The sequence below is a fragment of the Entelurus aequoreus genome, linkage group LG10 (assembly GCF_033978785.1).
Source record: "Entelurus aequoreus isolate RoL-2023_Sb linkage group LG10, RoL_Eaeq_v1.1, whole genome shotgun sequence".
Taxonomy (NCBI): Eukaryota; Metazoa; Chordata; class Actinopteri; order Syngnathiformes; family Syngnathidae; genus Entelurus; species Entelurus aequoreus.
This window is the reverse complement of record NC_084740.1, coordinates 77,050,800-77,066,169: the sequence shown is the minus strand read 5'-3', so window position 1 is coordinate 77,066,169 and position 15,370 is coordinate 77,050,800. Positions and strand designations below refer to the sequence as shown.

The window sequence follows — 15,370 nt, the reverse complement described above, 5'->3', positions numbered from 1 at the left end:
TTCAGACTGCAGTTGCATCTTATACATGTCAGATTTATGACACTTAAAAAGGCCTGGGTCTGATTTTGAAAAATCAGAATGATATCGTTCACACTGGCATGAAAAAGTCACATACATGTCACTTATGGGGGTGGGGGGGGGGGGATGGGAAGTGAGCTACAGTGTGAGCATAGCCCTAATTACTAGTGAGCAGTAAATGAGTGTGTGACACACTCTCTAACTGTATTGACACTGATACTGTGTTGTTATTTCATATGGTCATCGGTCTGGATTAAAAAAGTCACCACATTTCCATCCATTTTCTACCGCCCTTTCCCTTTCAGGGTCGCGGGGGTGCGGGAGCCTATCTCAGCTGCATTCGGGCGGAAGGCGGAGTACACCCTGGACAAGTCGCCACCTCATCACAGGGCCAACACAGATAGACAGACAACATTCACACACTAGGGACCATTTAGTGTTGCCAATCAACCTATTAACCGGGTGCATGTCTTTGGAGGTGGGAGGGGCCTATCACCAGGTGCATGTCTTTGGAGGTGGGAGGGGCCTATCCCCAGGTGCATGTCTTTGGAGGTGTGAGGGGCCTATCCCCAGATGCATGTCTTTGAAGGTGGGAGGGGCCTATCCCCAGGTGCATGTCTTTGGAGGTGGGAGGGGCCTATCCCCAGATGCATGTCTTTGAAGGTGGGAGGGGCCTATCCCCAGGTGCATGTCTTTGGAGGTGGGAGGGGCCTATCCCCAGGTGCATGTCTTTGGAGGTGGGAGGGGCCTATCCCCAGGTGCATGTCTTTGGAGGTGGGAGGGGCCTATCCCCAGATGCATGTCTTTGGAGGTGGGAGGGGCCTATCCCCAGGTGCATGTCTTTGGAGGTGGGAGGGGCCTATCCCCAGGTGCATGTCTTTGGAAGTGGGAGGAAGCCGGAGTAGAACCCACGCAGTCACGGGGAGAACATGCAAACTCCACACAGAAAGATCCCGAGCCAGGGATTGAACTCACGACTACTCAGGACCTTCATATTGTGAGGCAGACGCACTAACCCCTCTTCCACCGTGCTGTCAAATGAAAATGACACTAGACTTCAGGACTTTTCCTTATTCTTAGTTCCATTTAGATCACCTTATTTTCTGTTAAAGTGACACACACGTGGAGGGATCGACACAGTATCACCTCTTTGGTTTCTGATGCTTCAGTGTCCTTGAACCTACCACTGCTGCTTCAGTGTCCTTGAACCTACCACTGCTACTTCAGTGTCCTTGAACCTACCACTGCTACTTCAGTGTCCTTGAACCTACCACTGCTACTTCAGTGTCCTTGAACCTACCACTGCTGCTTCAGTGTCCTTGAACCTACCACTGCTGCTTCAGTGTCCTTGAACCTACCACTGCTGCTTCAGTGTCCTTGAACCTACCACTGCTACTTCAGTGTCCTTGAACCTACCACTGCTGCTTCAGTGTCCTTGAACCTACCACTGCTGCTTCAGTGTCCTTGAACCTACCACTGCTAATTACTGTCAATGCTAATGTCCTTCTCTTCCTGGTTACTACGGGAAAGGTCATTACAACATAGAGACACAACATTAGGTACACTTCACCAGAGCCAAAGTCACTTGTATTGATGGATGTGTCCACCGATCAGTTGTATTGATGGATGTGTCCACCGATCCATAGCTTTGAAAAAGTATGTGTTGGCGATGAATACCTTTCAATGCTAATTGTGTCAAGGTGTGGTTTTGTACACCACAATTCATCTATTTATTCCTCAACTTCAACTTCTGCTCCAGAGCGTTCACACGTATGCTTTTTCTTATTATTATTTTGCTGCGCTCTACCTTCCACATTTTTCACCCCATTCCAACTTCAAACTGTTCAGCCTATTTGGGAATCGCGGGCTTTCCTTTGACAAATTCCAAAAATTCCCAGATTTACCAGAATTCCAGGTTTTCCAGGACATTTTTCCCCATTCAAAATTAATTGGCCATTTTTCAAACTTCCACCATTTCCACATTTTTCAACCATTCCGTACCTGAGGATAGGCCCCTCCCACCTCCAAAGACATGCACCTGGGGATAGGCCCCTCCCACCTCCAAAGACATGCACCTGGGGATAGGCCCCTCCCACCTTCAAAGACATGCACCTGGGGATAGGCCCCTCCCACCTTCAAAGACATGCACCTGGGGATAGGCCCCTCCCACCTCCAAAGGCATGCACCTGGGGATAGGTTGATTGGCAACACTAAATGGTCCCTAGTGTGTGAATGTTGTCTATCTGTGTTGGCCCTGTGATGAGGTGGCGACTTGTCCAGGGTGTACCCCGCCTTCCGCCCGAATGCAGCTGAGATAGGCTCCAGGACCCCCCGTGACCCCAAAAGGGACAAACGGTAGAAAATGGATGGATGGATGGATGGATGGTTGAGCTATGTCCATTGTGTGCGCAGAAAAAGATGCGGCTCGCCAGCGGAAGTAGATACGTCATCACAACACCCAGTTTCGGTAAGCAAAGTATTTTTTCAGCGGCCAAATTTTCGGTGCATCTCTAGTGAAAAGTGTGCAAATAATAGACTATATGTAATATATGAAGATGTATATAGTGTATGTATAGTATATTTTGATTCCGATTAAATAGCAATTGTTGTGACATGTATTGTCTCGTATTCTATTACATGTTGTGTACATTGCGTAAGTTGTTTGCATAACAACTCAACTCAACTAGGCCTACTCAGTGGGCTAGTGGTTAGAGTGTCCGCCTTGAGGTGGGTAGGTTGTGAGTTCAAACCCCGGCCGAGTCATACCAAAGACTATAAAACTGGGAGCCATTACCTCCCTGCTTGGCACTCAGCATCAAGGCTTGGAATTGGGGATTAAATCACCAAAAATGATTCCCGGGTGTGGCCACCCCTGCTGCCCACTGCTCCCCTCACCTCCCAGGTGGTGAACAAGGGGATGGGTCAAATGCAAAGGACAAATCTCACCACACCACCAATCATTGGTACTTTAACTTTAACTATAAGAGAATTGAAAAATAAAGCTAATGTAGATCCATGTCTCCTCTACTTAACAGCCATAAAAATATTAGAAACCTGCCAAATATATTACATCATATATATCAATTCATACATTATATTACTTTATTTTTCATGTTTCTTATTTTTAAGGTTTGGCGACTTTATTTTGCAAAGCAGCAGTAGTAGCGACTTCCTTGTTCGTTTACGGAATCCGCTCGCTCCACTTCTTTTGTTTTCGCTTTATGGAACTGCGCGTACAAGTGAATGAGAGTCTGGAGTCTGATGAAGATCACATTGGACCAGCAGTGTAAGCAAACAGCTGGAAAAGATGAAGATCACATTGGACCAGCAGTGTAAGCAAACAGCTGGAAAAAATATGATTTCGAAAAAATCGGATTCGGGCAACATTGGCCTGCAGTGTAAACGTAGTCCATGACTGTACTAAGTTACTCACCAGTTCAACAAACTATTAACAACATTTATAATCATAAGATAGGCTCCAGCACCTAACCTGACTCTGGCCAGATCCTTGTTCGCTGAGCTCCACACAAGGATCTGGGACTTCTCAAGAGGAGATGTATTCCAGAAGGCGGGGCCTTGTAAAAAAATCATTGTATGTGATTGGATAAACCACTTGTCCGTTATCTTGAATGACGTGCTACTTCAAGCACTCGCATCCAAATCAACTCGTGATGCTGATGAGAGCGACGCTGGGAAATCCAAAACAGAACAGCCGACATATTGGATAACGACAGAGCCAAACGATAGAGAACTTTTACTAAAACAACGCAGCAATGTCAGTAGACGATCGATGTTGTTTGTGCAAAGAAAATATGCCAGCACACGACTCCTCGCTGCGTGCCGCCATTGTTGTTTGAATCAAACAGTCGCTCCGGCGCTCCGTCACATCTAAGAAATCCTGCCCGGCGATCCTGATTGGTTCATTATATTTTGCTATCTTGAAGGAGTTTGCAATGAGCCCAGATCCTTGTGTGGAGCTCAGCCAACTACAAGGATCTGGCGAGAGTCAGGTTATCCAGCACCCCCCGCCACCCCTGAAAGGGACAAGCGGTAGAAAATGGATGGATGGAATTATGTGATTATTCTTAAATTTACTTGGAACTTTACATTGATATTTGTATACATGACGACACTAGCCATAGGGCTATTTTCTCTTAAAGGCCTACTGAAAGCCACTACTAGCGACCATGCAGTCTGATAGTTTATATATCAATGATGACATCTTAACATTGCAACACATGCCAATACGGCCGGGTTAACTTAGAGTTAACTTAAAGTGCAATTTTAAATTTCCTGCGAAACTTCCGGTTGAAAACGTCTATGTATGATGACGTTTGCGCGTGACGTCGATCGTTGAAACGGAAGTATTCGGACACATTGTATCCAATACAAAAAGCTCGGTTTTCATGGCAAAATTCCACAGTATTCTGGACATCTGTGTTGGTGAATCTTTTGCAATTTGTTTAATGAACAATGAAGACTGCAAAGAAGAAAGTTGTAGGTGGGATCGGTGTATTAGCGGCTGGCTGCAGCAACACAACCAGGAGGACTTTGACTTGGATAGCAGACGAGCTATCCGACGCTAGCCGCCGACCCCATTGATGATCGGGTGAAGTCCTTTGTCGCTCCGTCGATCGCTGGAACGCAGGTGAGCACGGGTGTTGATGAGCAGATGAGGGCTGGCTGGCGTAGGTGGATAGCTAATGTTTTTAGCATAGCTCTGTGAGGTCCCGTTGCTAAGTTAGCTTCAATGGCGTCATTAGCAACAGCATTGTTAAGCTTCGCCAGGCTGGAAAGCATTAACCGTGTATTTACATGTCCATGGTTTAATAGTATTGTTGATCTTCTGTCTATCCTTCCAGTCAGTGGTTTATTTATTTTGTTTCTATCTGCAGTTAAGCACGATGCTATCACGTTAGCTCCATAGCTAAAGTGCTTCGCCGATGTATTGCCGTGGAGATAAAAGTCACTGTGAATTTCCATTTTGCGTTCTCGACTCTCATTTTCAAGAGGATATAGTATCCCAGGTGGTTTAAAATACAAATCCGTGATCCACAATAGAAAAAGGAGAGAGTGTGGAATCCAATGAGCCAGCTTGTACCTAAGTTACGGTCAGAGCGAAAAAAGATGCGTCCTGCACTGCACTCTAGTCCTTCACTCTCACATTCCTCATCCACGAATCTTTCATCCTGGCTCAAATTAATGGGGTAATCGTCGCTTTCTCGGTCCAAATCACTCTCGCTGCATTGAAAACAATGTGGAAATGTGAGGAGCCTTTCAACCTGTGACGTCACGCTACTTCCGGTACAGGCAAGGCTTTTTTTATCAGCGACCAAAAGTTCGGAACTTTATCGCCAATGTTCTCTACTAAATCCTTTCAAAAAATATGGCAATATCGTGAAATGATCAAGTATGACACAAAGAATGGATCTGCTATCCCCGTTTAAATAAATAAAAAAAATTTCAGTAGGCCTTTAATTAATTGCCCAATGAACTCCAAAGGGGCTCCTTGACCCCGGCTTATATTTTTCTATTTCTCTATTTTGTTTTACCCAACTAGGATCCCTGTATGTTCTATATACAATATATAAAAAGTGACTTTTTAGAGTGCATATTGTTTATTAAAACCATTCAGTTTCACTGAGCTTCTATTTTGAAAGCTACTAAGTGGAATTCACAGCCTTTTCACCGCCTATCGCTGTTTTCTAGTGTGTGCGCTTGCCTGTGCGTGTGTGTGTGCGTGAGTGTGCGTGAGTGTGTGCGTGAGTGAGTGTGTGCGCGCGTGTGCGTGTGCGTGTAGGCTTATGCTAATTGCGGTCTCCCGACTGGCCTTCTGGGTAGAGTCTGCGCGAGTGGGAGTGGGAGTGGGAGTGGAGAGCGAGTCTCTCGGTCTCGGCACATTCACCCACTCCGCGCGGCGGCGGCGGCACTCCCCAAACGAGCCTCCCTCCCTACCGACTAACTCAAAACCGACGACCGTACGAACGAGCGACTTTCCCGGGCCGCCGTCGGTACACTTCCCGAGCGCTTTGTCCTTTTCTTCGGCTTCTTCTTCGTCGTCGTGTTGCCGCGGACGTGGGAGCCACGCGAGCAGAACAACCCGACCGGAGCTCTCCCGAAGCGACTAGCCGGCCATTACGAGAGCAGACAACACGACGACCGGCTATGGAGTGACGGAGAGCGGCCGCGAGAAGAGCCGAGGAGGACGGCGTGTGCTCCGCTCCAAGCCAACATGGCGCTCCTGCTCTTTCGGGCTTCATCCGAGCTGAGTTGATTTCCCCGGGACTTCTTCGCCACCTGTACCCTCACTCGGATTCTACATCGCGAAACTGGCTTCATTTTTTTCAACAAATAAGGATGACTTTCCTTTAGCGTGGATAACCCCTTCGGCACTTTTTGCTGTTTAAAACTTGTCAAAAGAGGACAAAAAACGGCGCAAGTTGGCTGGAAGTGACGCCGAATTATCCAGGTGAGGCAAAATACTTCAAATATTGTCGTGTTGTTGGCTTATTGTTGTTGCCAAACGTCCCACACGCTTGTGTTGCTTAAAAGCGTGTAAAAAGAGCGCCGCTCAAGTGACCTTTTCTCAAGCGCAAGAAATGTTTTTTTGTTGCTGGCACACGCACACGCACACGCACGCACGGGGCCGCTTCTAAGAATAGCACACAGGGTGGTCGTTGTGGGCTTTCGGCGGGGAAATGGCACGATAAATAACACACGCACAGGCGGGCTGGGTCCGGTCTGACCGTGAGCTTGGCCTCTTCCGCTCCCCCGGGGGGTGTCCTGGCAACCGGATCCCCGGACAAGAGTGCGCGAAAGCGGGCTCGAGCTCGCGAAAAGGTGTCGGCGTCCTCCTTCCTTCTTCCACGGCGGTGAACACATTCTGCCTTTTCACACTCTTGCGACCCGAGTGTCGTCATTGAGTGGGAGGGCGGACCTCCCGCCGGCCGAGCGAGGTTACGGGGAGCCGGCAAGCGAGGTTACGGGGAGCCGGCAATCGAGGTTACGGGGTGTCGGCAAGCGAGGTTACGGGGTGTCGGCAAGCGAGGTTACGGGGTGTCGGCAAGCGAGGTTACGGGGAGCCGACAAGCGAGGTTACGGAAAGCCGGCGAGCGAGATTACGCGGTGTCGGCAAGCGAGGTTACGGGGAGCCGGCGAGCAAGCGAGGTTACGGGGAGCCGGCAAGCGAGATTACGGGGTGTCGGCAAGCGAGGTTACGGGGTGTCGGCAAGCGAGGTTACGGGGTGTCGGCAAGCGAGGTTACGGGGAGCCGACAAGCGAGGTTACGGGGTGTCGGCAAGCGAGGTTACGGGGAGCCAGGGAGCGAGGTTACGGGGAGCCGGCGAGCGGGGTTACGGGGTGTCGACAAGCGAGGTTACGGGGAGCCAGGGAGCAAGCGAGGTTACGGGGAGCCAGCGAGCGAGGTTACGGGGAGCGAGGTTACGGGGAGCCGGCGAGCGAGGTTACGGGGTGTCGACAAGCGAGGTTACGGGGAGCCAGCAAGCGAGGTTACGGGGAGCCAGCAAGCGAGGTTACGGGGAGCCGGCGAGGTTACGGGGAACCGGCAAGCGAGGCGCCTCCGCCCCTGAGCCAAACAAGCAGCAGAGACGCGGTTCAGTCGGAGGGCATCCCCGCCAAGTATGCGTGCGTGTGTTTGTTGTTTGGACAAGTGTGGACGCTGGTCGCCCTTTACGTGCACAACAACGTGCACGGACCTGGTCTGGCAGATGTTCTTTGATGAACCCCCGAAATAAATGTCAAAAAGTCTATTTTTGTCCCAGTCACTTAATCACCAGCGTCTCCCCTCCTAACGGAGTGTTTAGTTGGGACTTTCCAAGAGAAATAAAACAAAAGTGTTGCTCCGAAATGGATCGACTCCCCGGCCCCCATTTGTGGTCCCGTGCCGCTGAGCGCCTTCTCTTCTGTCCTGGAGCCACTCGGGCATTAATTAGGGGGACACTCTCTGAGGACGATCGATGCGCCTCGTATTGGCTGGCTCCAGCTCATTAACGAGCTTAGTGAGGGAGGCGGCTATACGAGCGCCATCCCCCCCAGGACCCCCAGCCCCCCGTCCCCTTCACTATGACGCCAGCCGCCAATGGACGCAGGGCCGTAGAGAGTAGAGAGTTGTAAATGCACGCATCTGCTGCTTTGGGAGCGCCAGGGGCCTCGTGTTGGGACCTTTCCTTTTTATGAGGGGGGGAGGATTAAGTGATGGATGGCGGGGAGGGGTGGAGGCCCAGGCGTCAGGGGGCTTTGACACATGAATAAAAGGTTAAATGTGCTTAAAGCAAACCTCGACGTCGGCGGGGAGATCGTAAACAGCGGGTCTACGCAAAGCCAGCCCGTTTTTTTTGCACGCAGGAGACCGACAAAACCTTCAGGGTTGTTTGTCATTAACTGGAATTTGATTAGTTTTTTTGTTTCACAAGTCAACCCGGGGAAGTAAATATGGAAACAAGCATGGTTTATTTGCCTGATATCTTCGTGACAGGACAAAGAGATCTGCAAATTATCAGACGTGGCACGTGCATTAAAAAACTGACGCTATAGCGTAGGGCAGTATCGGCGATTACAATAAAAAATATGTGCGATTAATGTATTTAATTGTTTTATGGGACAGAAGAAACTGTAAAAAAAATGAAGCATGGTTTGTTGCATGAACAGGTTAGGAGCAAAACAGGAAGTGATGGGAGGGACAAGCTAAACAGCCTATCGCGTAACAGTATCGACTCCTAAGGTTGGTTGCGCCATCTTGCTGTCTCTCTGTTGATTCTCTGCATGGAGAGAGAAGAGAAAGTTAAAATGAGTGCTGCAAAAGAAACTGTACATAAAAAAGAAAAAGTTACCTGGACAGTTTGGCAGTTTTGGGGATTTTTTTCAAACAGAGTCCTCTGCGCGCTTTTCTTTTCGTCCCTCGTCCGTTCCCTGTTTGGATGTATGGAAACACCAGGTAGGAACAGGGCTGTGTAAATATAATAAATATAACAAATGTACTACTTTAAAATAATAATCTGGATGATATACATTTATTTTCATACTTATATTTGAATAACAGACCAAATGTAATGTTACACTACACTGTTAACTTCCTGGCAGTAAACCTGCAAAAAGAAGTTATTTTCAGGTTTCTTTGTTTATATTTCACACTTAAGCATTTCTTACCTATTCCTTATTTTTACACCCTAATTTTAAGAGGTTATTAAGTGTTGTGATTTTAGAATTGCGTTTACATTGTTTTCCTTTCCTTTCTGCCTTAATAGCTGAGGGGATTATTTATTTATTTATCATTATAAGAGGAAGGTTATTTTATAAATACAAATTGTAACATTTGATATTTTTCTCCTGGTCCTTATTTTCAATAGGTCATAAAAAAATACCAATATAAAAAAGTTATATCGTGATACAATTTTCAGCCATATCGCCCAGCCCTAACTGAGCTAACGATAAACAGTATTGATGATAAACCGCGGTAAAACTCCTGATGATTAGTATTACTATTTTGAATTAAAATGATTGTAAAACTGATCAATAACCACACATGATAAACTCCCAAACCGGTGACGTTGTTCTAGGGATGTAACAATAAACGGTAATAATGATAACTGCGTTAAAACTTGTGACGGTTAGTATTGACGTTTTAAATTGAAATAATCAAGAACTGTGATTGATAGCCACACTTTGATAAACTCATGGGCGGACTGGCGCTAGCTAGCAAGCTTCAATGCTAACATGAAAACAAGAGATATTAATGTATTTTCCCATTAACAAACAAAATACCCCAGTCTAAACTTACAAGTGAAACTAGAAAATGTAGAATATTGTGCAAAGGTTAATACCGGCAGTTAGATTTACAAGTTGCAACTGGCGTGGCGAAGTTGGTAGAGTGGCTGTGCCAGCAATCGAAGGGTTGCTGGTTACTGGGGTTCAATCCCCACCTTCTACCATCCTATTCACTCCCGTTGTGTCCTTGGGCAAGACACTTCACCCTTGCTCCTGATGGCTGCTGTTAGCGCCTTGCATGGCAGCTCCCGTCATCAGTGTGTGAATGTGTGTGTGAATGGGTGAATGTGGAAATAGTGTCAAAGCGCTTTGAGTACCTTGAAGGTACAAAAGCGCTATACAAGTATAACCCATTTATCATGTAACTGATATATGGCAAACTCATAACATGCAACTCAAGATATTTTCAGACTTCCTTTGATATTTTTTTGTTGATTATGGCTTACAGCTTATGAAATTCTTGAATTGAAAATTGTAATACATGTTGGGTTTTCAAAACATGTAAACCATGATCATTAAGACCATAACAAATAAAAGTTTGACATAGTTCACTTTGTATATACTATTACATATTAGTTTCCCATTTTAAGTTGAATTTCTGAAATTAATGAACTTTTGTACAATATAATTTTTTTGAGTTTCACCCGTTTATAAACACATTTTTGTCTGAGCAACTAAGCTATTCAATTGTGCACAGTTAACCTACAAGCTGAGCTCTTAGAACGCAGTGATCGATATAAACTCGGGAGAATGTGACACTGAGGGATTTTTACAATGTGTTCAGAGTAGGATGCCATAACGTCCACCAGAAATAACAAAACATGCAAAAATAGCGGGCTTTGTTTTAGTTCTTGAAAAAAATATTTCCATGTGTGTATAAGTACTTTTTAAGCACTTTCAACAATACCATGGAAATTATAATAATCGTAACAATTCTGGTCACAATAACTGTGATATAAAATTTTGTATTGTTACATCTCTACAATGTTCATTTACTGGAGAAGCAAGCAAACGCTAAGGTTTGCTAGCTAGTTTAAATGCAAACACGAGACATTAACATCTTTCCCCATTAATCGGGTGTTCACACACTGCCAGTTTAGATAGGTGGTGCGGCAATTCGCCGTGCTCCTATGCCAAAGACAAGTTAGCGCCAAACACTAAACCTGGTCATCTGTCACTGAGAATCGCAGGGGCGCGACAAAAAAATTAAACATGTTCACGTTTTTGTGGCTGTTACAAATTGGGCCATGTTCAAAATGCCTTTCGCTGTGCAAAGAACGCCAGCCTTCGTATTTGCTCCGTAAAATCCGTGATAATACCGTGTTAACACCGCTATAATCTGCCGGTCACATTTTTCTCCCGGACCTTCAAGACGTGAACACGGTAACGACGAAGGATCACAGGCTCATCAAGGCGTTACAAGAGATCCATGGTACCTCCGTGACAGCCTGCATTGGGGCTGTGTTCAAGTCCTGTTGAGAAAGCTTTTTTGTAATTGTTGAGACACGGGTCACGGTGGTTTGAGAAACGCTATGAACCGCCATCTAAACCAGCGATGTGTGAACGCCCTTTAAGAAATGACTGAGCAACTATCAGCTATTCAGTTGTGTACATTGAACCCACACGCGTGACGTAGCATAAACCGGAAGTGAAGTCACTACTTTTTGCATGTATCATTAATAAAACACTCTAAAAATTTCACAAATTAAAACGGAAGGACACTCAAAGATCTTACAGTTCTTAAGAAACAAGAACAATATTTATTGTTTCTCCTGCCAAAAAAGTACATTATTTGTACATGTATTTATTCTAAAATAAAGATTTCAGTGTGTATAACTACTTTTTGAACACATTCAACAATAAGTGATCATTTTGGTCACAATAACTGATATGAAATGTTCATATCAGTTACATCCCAACTAGCTTGACATATGGCTTGCGTTGTGAAGAAACTGTACTTTTACAGGACAAAGTAACGCTAGCTTGAGGTTTTTATTACATAATCCAATAGGGGTGTAACGGTACACAAAAATTTCGGTTCGGTACGTACCTCGGTTTAGAGGTCACGGTTCGGTTCATTTTTGGTACAGTAAGAAAACAAGAAAATCTTTGGTTTATTTACCAAATTTGCAAAATCTTCCACCAAAAATATTTTTCTTAGTGGAATATTTGATGTGAAGTAATGGGGACCTTGGATAGGTCAATAATTCATAATAACATTGATTTTGATTCAATATTATGTTTTGAACAATGACAGTTTGAAAGAAAAAAAAACAGCTTTGTTTTATTAGTCAACATTGCAACTTTTTCTAAATTACATTTAACCTTTAAGCTTTTTTATTTCACTTTTGTTATGTTTTTGTTTATATTAATAGTATTTTTAGAATGTGCCGTGGGCCTTTAAAACATTAGCTGTGGGCCGCAAATGGCCTCCGGGGCACACTTTTGACACCCCTGCTATAGATAATAAAAAATGTAATCTGATAAATCTATGGATAAAAAGCAGAGCCTGGCGACGCATGCGCGTTTATCATAACTCTCTCTCTCTATCTCTGCCCCTCACTCACCAATGCTGCTGCACATTTGTTTTGTTTTTAACCCCTTCTTAACCCTGAACGTACATTAACAATACACGCAACCCTAACTCAAAATGCCGTACATTTGCGGCATTTAAGAAACTCCGCCCTGACAGCTCCGCAAAAGAGGACATGTCCGGTGAAAAGAGGACGTATGGTCAGTCTATCGTAGCCCGTTAGCTGCTAGCGTGCTGTGTGTTGTGCCTCGGTGTGCATTGTTTACACAACGTGCGTTACGCTACTTAATATGTCCGTGTGGAAACTCGTTCGGTACACCTCCGAACCGAATGTTACATTGATCAAAAATATTATATATACTTGTTAGATAAAACCTCTGTTTTGTTTTTAATAAATACTTAGGCCTACTATGCTACTTTATTTTAATGTTGGTCATTATGGTGGTACTTGGAAAGCCATGTTTTTTCTGAAGTGGTCCTTGTTGAAGAAAAGGGAGAATCACTGCAACAAACCATTGAGAAACTTTCAAACGTATAAGCAATTGCCTGTCAGTAAATCATTTAAAACTCACATTTTCTTTACATGCAATACTCAAGTTCACTAAAATAAAAATTTGCAAATTCATCAGCGAAAAAAAATAGAAGTTAGGATTTCTTTGGACCATAACGCCGCCAAATGCACTCAGCTCAATCAAATTGCTGTTGTGTCATAAGGCTAGCAGATATCCACTGACATCACCAATTGATCAAACGTCACAAATTGGGCAAATTCCAAACAGTTCGTATGGAGGAAGTATGAAGGAAGGCAAGATTGTTTTATAAACATCTCCGCCATGCCTTCATGGTTTGATTACACATTTTCTGGAATTTTGCAGATCTCAAATACACAAAAACAGGTATCAATAGGTTACAGAAGATGGTTTTATAAGAGGTCCCCTTTAAACAATTTCTCTTAACGAGTCAAACTGGGAAGGTGTTGATAGGAACTTTTTGGCAGGCATGAATTATTAGCCGTCTATTCAAATGACCGCACAAAGAGATCAACAAGACATTGGACTTGATGCTATAGCTTGACATATGGTTGCATTGTGACTTTATCTTGAAGCATAGAAATTGTTTGCAAATCAATCTGTTGTACATATAATTTGGTATTACGTTAGACTTTTTAATTACCTGTTTATTACCATGCTAATATTGCATTACCACGATTTTTGGATTGGAGATATAAAGCAGTTGTTTTCATTTTTAATGAGCCATGCCGGGTCTGTTTTGAGCCGCCACTCAAGTTAACAAGTATGTTAGCTCCCGTGGTAAAAGGTTAACCGCGGGTGTAGTTTGGCAAGGTTAACGTAAACTGATCTACGGCAGTCTAGCCGCCCGGTGCTGTTTATTTGTGCATATATAGTCTCTCTGACTCAAACATGGGCTGCCATCTTGCTGGGCGTCCTTGGTTTGGCCTGCATGGCGGAGAGTTGCTCCATCCAAGTGCAGGTCATCTGCAGCTACCAAAATAATCTGCTGTCAAATGTCATCCACGTCTCCTTTTCTCCAATAACCCCACAAAATCTCGAAGCCCAGCTTGGCCGGGAATGTTTTTTTATTCGCTTGTTGGACCGTAGCCGGAGTGTGGATGCGTAAAAAAACAAAAACAAGGAAAAATACTTGGCATTTTGCTCGCTGGTTATTTATAGTGCGACTTGTCATTTTCCACTGAGCGGCGGTGTGACGGCTGATGTGTTTTCCAGGTGTTGGATGGAGGGTTAAAGGGGGGGGGGGGGGGACTTCTTTTCATGTCACGTGATTTCCACAACTGACGTCACGGCTGCTCCGCCTCAAAGTGTGCTTCTTCCAGGTGTTTCACGCCCTCCTCCTACTTTTATTATGTGCTAATTCAATTAGCACAAGTGACTTCTATAATTATAAAAATGCAATCACGCGTCTGAGTCTTATCTTTCCACATGAATTCAAATGAGCATATTTTCAGTCAGCTGAAAGAAAGGAAGTCTGTGTGTTGATATTTTGATGCTCTACTTTTATCCAACAATTGCTCGTATTGTGTCTTTTTATAGCCGAGTGATTGTGTCGACGCGCCACCGTTTAGTGACAACCGTGCCCACCCCCATTTGAAAGCAATTAACCTTCTGTTTGTCCGCTTTTCTAATGTGGAATCAATAGGGGCCACGCACGGAATAGCTTCCTCTGATTGAGCACATCAATAAAAGAAGAAGGCATGAGGGGGTTAAAATGGTGAAAAAGGACGGTGTTGTGTTTCATGTCTGTCGGCGGAGACGCGCGGTCTGTCTGTCCGCTGTCACGCCTGGACGGAGGACAACAGGATCGGCGCGGCCGGCGTGTGAACAAAAGCCTAGGCGGAAAGAGATCGCTTTTCCAGGCGCCGCCGCCGCGCAGCTCCCAGAGGAGACGTCACGCTTTGATTGAAGCTATGCTCCGTGCCGGCCTCCCGGGACCTCGCCATGAAACGGGAGAGCGGCCGCCCTCCCTCCCGCCCCCCTTCCCTCCTCCCCCGCCTCTCTCTGTCGCTCTTTTCTCGCCTCGCTCCACAAAGCTTTTTGTTTCCACGCGGAGCACTTCTTCCCCGCAGAGATGTGACGGCCGCCGCCTCCTCCTCTGGGCTTGGCCCCCCACTGGGCCCCCCTGAGAGCCAGACGGGCCTCTCACATGAAGGCACGTGTTCTATGTGCTCCGCCCGAGGACATTTTCTCTCGTCTGCGCAGGCTTTTTTTTATTTGTTACGACTTCACGGACCATAATCAGGCGCGTTAGTCTTAAGTGACCTTGCTCCGGCCAGTCGCGCAATCGATTCGGCGGCGTCAGCAGCAAGGACGTGCCGGCGTGCCTCTTAAGTCGTGTCTTGGTGGGGCCTACGTTTTAAATTTAGCAGCAAGCGCCTCGCCTCGCCTCGGGCATCCATATTCCTGACGTAATCCTGCATGCGCACGGCGGCGGAGTGTTGGCCGCCAGCCCGCAGTCTGCACACAGCAGGAAGGGTATCCCCTTGGTGAACATTTCCACCTG

At 45.7% G+C, this 15,370-nt stretch overlaps 1 protein-coding gene across 2 annotated transcripts in view; it reads left to right on the top strand.

The window, feature by feature from the left end:
• The first annotated feature begins 5,865 nt into the window (after positions 1-5,865).
• bcor (BCL6 corepressor) overlaps positions 5,866-15,370 on the top strand; it is a 131,200-nt gene continuing 121,695 nt past the window's right edge. For both annotated transcript variants that reach the window (XM_062061736.1, XM_062061735.1), the window contains exon 1: positions 5,866-6,487. The gene's annotated coding sequence lies outside the window, so the exon portion shown is untranslated. The remainder of the gene's footprint in view (positions 6,488-15,370) is intronic.